The sequence below is a fragment of the Hyalella azteca genome, unplaced genomic scaffold, assembly GCF_000764305.2.
Source record: "Hyalella azteca isolate HAZT.00-mixed unplaced genomic scaffold, Hazt_2.0.2 contig6346, whole genome shotgun sequence".
Classification (NCBI taxonomy): domain Eukaryota; kingdom Metazoa; phylum Arthropoda; class Malacostraca; order Amphipoda; family Hyalellidae; genus Hyalella; species Hyalella azteca.
Window position 1 is genome coordinate 325,423 of NW_025936509.1, and position 4,187 is coordinate 329,609.

At 42.5% G+C, this 4,187-nt stretch overlaps 1 long non-coding RNA gene across 1 annotated transcript; it reads left to right on the top strand.

Annotated features, from left to right (window-relative positions):
- The first annotated feature begins 1,533 nt into the window (after nt 1-1,533).
- Nucleotides 1,534-2,441, top strand: LOC125177996. Its single transcript, XR_007156743.1, has 2 exons — nt 1,534-2,045; nt 2,295-2,441. It is a non-coding gene; the product is annotated as an uncharacterized LOC125177996 (long non-coding RNA).
- The last annotated feature ends 1,746 nt before the right edge of the window (nt 2,442-4,187 follow it).

Sequence of the window (4,187 nt, forward strand, 5' to 3'; positions counted from 1 at the left end):
ATGGGCCGGCCAGAACGGATGCTAATTCTTTGAGCAATCTGGGATGGCAGCCGTCTGGTCCACATGACTTGTTGGGATTTTGAGCTACCAGGCGCTTGAGAACCTCTTCTTCGTGTATTTCAAAACATGTTAACTTCGAGTCGACTGGGCGCTCCTCAATATCTGGAATACTGTTCAAGTCCTCATCTGTGAACACACTGCTGAAGAACTGATTAAGAACGTTAGCCTTGCCCTCATCAGAGGAAATCTTTTGTTGGTCTACTTTCAAATCGGATATACCGTCCTTTGACTTACACTTCGAACTAGCGTACAGAAAGAAGGCTTTCGGATTCTTTTTGGCATTTTTAGCAATATTTTTTTCAAAGTTATTCACTGCAGTGCGACAAACTTTTTTAGCTTGATTTCGAGCTCTGGCATACAGGTTATAATCAGACTCACTGCGAGTTCGTAAATAACGCTTGTAGGCTTCTTTCTTGGTCTTTAGCTGAGTCTTAACTGCACTGGTCATCCACTGGGACTTTTTGACTCCTCCAAGCGTAATCTTGGGTACATAGGCATGAACTGCAGACATAACCGTGTCTTTAAGAAACGACCATGAATCAGCCACATTCATGTCCTTAATACAGTCCGAAATATTCGCCGCAATCACTGTTTCAAGGAGTTTATCAATAATGTCTTCAGTCAAAAAATTCTTGATGTTTAGCTCATGGTTGAACTATATCAAGATGACCTACGGCGATGACGATTTTTTGCCGTTCTTCGCATCTCTAGAGTGACGTCACTATGAGCACAAAATGTAAATAGTGTACCTAGATCAACACATTGTTTTTATATCATCTTTGAAAGCATTTAAAAAAATTTACCTCATCAAAATGGCCCATGAAAATTTATTTACTGCATGCAACTAGTCTAATTTTAAGCAAAATAGGTGTTACAAATAAGTTTGAAGTCACGAGGTGACGTCACAAGAGCCAAGGTGGCGCCACAGTTGGAATAACAAATGACATACGCAAGGCGCAGCTGCACTAGGGAAAACCTTGTATTAGTTAAACCATGAAAATAATTGAAATTAAAATGGCTCCAACAAAATTATTTACTGCAATTAGTCTTGTTTTAAGCAAAACAGGTGTTACAAAACAGTTTGAATCACACGGTGACGTCTCTGATTAGAGAGGAGGAACTACTTTTGTTTGATTAAAGATTTCCGTCCTACTCCTACTTTCTTTTCTAACCTTTCTTCTTGGTCTTGATGTAGTAATTTCAACCTTTAACCGAAACTACAAATTTGAAAGAAATCCGTTCGGTATTTATGAATTTATGACTGGGTAAGTTGAAAATGAAGTCATGTTTTCCGTATTAATATAAAAGTATTTGATGTAAAAATCTGAAATAAATCTGTCCGCAAATTACTAATATTATCTACTTATATTTCAAATTTGAAAGAAATCCGTTCGGTATTTATGGATTTATGTCTGGGTAAGTTGAAGGTGAAGTTAGGTTTGCCTCTTGAGATCGCGCTTGAGTTCGCGCTTGAGTTCGCTGAAGTGTCGATCCGGTCCAAAATCTCTCGATTCGATTTTACCTTCCAAATCGAATCCTCGCGGGGGAAGTGTTGAAAACTGCTATCATTCATTTCATTTAAGCAAAGAGTGATCACAATGTTCCCCATGTCTAAATTCAAATTAATTTTCCGACGGCATTATCTCCTTTACGTGTTTACTTGCACCCACTTAATTTCGCCATATCGAGGTTAATCCGCAGCCTTGAGATTTTCAGCCCTGGCAGCCATTCCAAGCCAGTTCAGCACCAACTATCACCGCATGACGACCTCCTCTACACACTTCACTGCCCTGCGTGTACGGATCGCTCCGTATCTGTGTATTTTGAACTTCGCGTAAGGATGGAGAGCGGCTAGCACTTTCTCGGTCAACCCCGTCAGCGAGATGGCACTCCGTGGAGACGCTAGCACCCGACGGCGCGCAGGAGGTCGACTACTTCGCCTGCTGACTCGTCTGTGGACTCTATGAAAGCCTACTGTGGTAGAGGTGGGTCGCAGTGCACGGATTGGAGTGACATGCCGGTCGGCCTTCTACCTTCAGTTTATTTAGTTGATACACATTGTGATCACTAATGCTTTTTCCACTCGTGAACTCTTTAAAGGTGAATGTCCTACGTTATAGTTATAACCCTCAAATTATTGAACTATATATAGCTTCCAGAACTATGTTCTTGGCATTATTCTTAATTATTTAGATTCATCCCAATTTGCTAAAATCTATCATCATAATTTTCAGGCATTCACCTCTTGTCAACCGCGTGTGGTGCAGCGGCGGCACTCCAGCAATCCCGACGCTGTCTGGAAGTTTGCCGCTGCTTCGGGGTGCGATTGAGGCGACGCAGCTCGAAACCATTACGATCAATATAATTAACTTTAGTTCGTTGTCGTGCGTTTCTTTCAAACCCCCCACTCGTTTGCGTTTTCAAGATGTGATGTCCGTTGTTCGTGTATGGGTAGTGACTGAGTGTTGTCTATGATTATGTCGGAGGTTTTTGTCTATTGATAGGATAATTTTGAACTTTGTGGTGTTGGTCCTAATTAGCCATTTGTTTTCGAATGTGTTTATCTGTTGGATGGCGTGTTGTGTTTGTTGTGCAGCATAGTTGTATTTGTAGCGTCGTGTTGTTATTTGTGTTATGTCGTCTGCAAATGCTATGTAATCTGTGTTGGGTAGTGGTGGTGGGAGGTCATGTGTATAGAAGCTGTATATTGTGGGGGAGAGACAAGCCCCTTGGGGAGCACCAGTTTGGAGTTGGAGTGGGGGACCTACGTGGTTGCCTATTCTGATGGATGTTGTTCTGTCATTGAGGTAGTCTGCAAGTGTTTTAGTGAAGGATGGGTGGAGATTGAGTTGGATGATTTTGTGTTGTAGTCCGGTGTGCCAAACCTTATCGAAGGCTTTGGCCGCGTCGTGGAGCACTATGTCGGTGGTGTGTTTTTGTGCTGTGTTTATGGCGAGTGTTTCGTGAAATGTAGCTAGTGCTGTGTGTGTCCCTCTGTGTTTCCTTAACCCGTGTTGCCTAGTGTTGTGTATGTTGTGGATGGTGAGGTGTTCATATAGTCTGTTGTTGAGTATTTTGTCCAAGAGCTTCCCGTGTATGTCTAGTAATGAAATTGGTCTGAAGTTTTGAACTTGGTGTTGTGATGTGTTGGGTTTAGGGAGGAAGATCATAATGGCGTGTTTCAGTGAGTCGGGGAAGTATCCAGCGGAGATGGAGTGGTTGAATATGTATAGAAGGTAGTGTATCATGTTTTTGGGTAGATGTTTGAGTTGGACGGTTGTGATGCCAGTGGGGCCGGGTGCTTTCTGTTTAAATGTTCTGAGTGTACGTTGTAGTTCTCTGATGGTAATGGGTGGGAAGTCTACTGGGTGGAGTCTTGCAAGGTCGCCGGTATTGTATGGATATATGAGGTGTATGTTGTTGTTGTTTATTTGGTCTTGTATGGTGTGAATGTGTTCTGTGTTAAAGTCTTCGTTGTCTGTGTCGTTCTGGGTGAATATGTCCTGCTAGTGTTTGCGGAAGATGGGTTCTTTTTGTTCGGGTGTGTCATGTTGTATGTTGTTGTGTTTGAGGTATGGGACAGCTTGTTTGTTGTTGGAGCCTATCATGCGTTTTAGGGATGACCAGAATTTTTGGGATCTTTTTGTGTTTCTAATGTGATAATGAGGTCCTGCCACGTCTGTGTTTGGAGGTGTCTGTATGCTGTGTGTAATTGTTGTCGTAGGTGATGAGTTGTCTGTTGAGCGCTAGCGATGGGCCGTGTGTGTGGATGTATTGGAGGGTGGCTGATATTGTATTTGAATGAGTAATGTTTAGTGAGTGGGCTTGATGCCAGTAATGATGCGATGTGTTATGGTGGGGATTGAGATATCGGTGGCGTTCAGTATGTGTTTTGTTCAGTTTTCTAAGTGCGTGTCTATTTCTTCCAGTGTAGAATCAGGTTGCGTGGGTACTGTGTCCTGTGATAATGCTTGTTTGTATAGTGTCCAGTTTGTTCTATGGAAGGATCTACGAGGACGGATGGGTATTTGTATGGGATTTGCGGAAATGGTGGCTATTATGGGAATGTGGTCTGAATGGGTCCGGGCTGTAGATGTATGTTGTGAAATACTTTATTATTGTGTAGG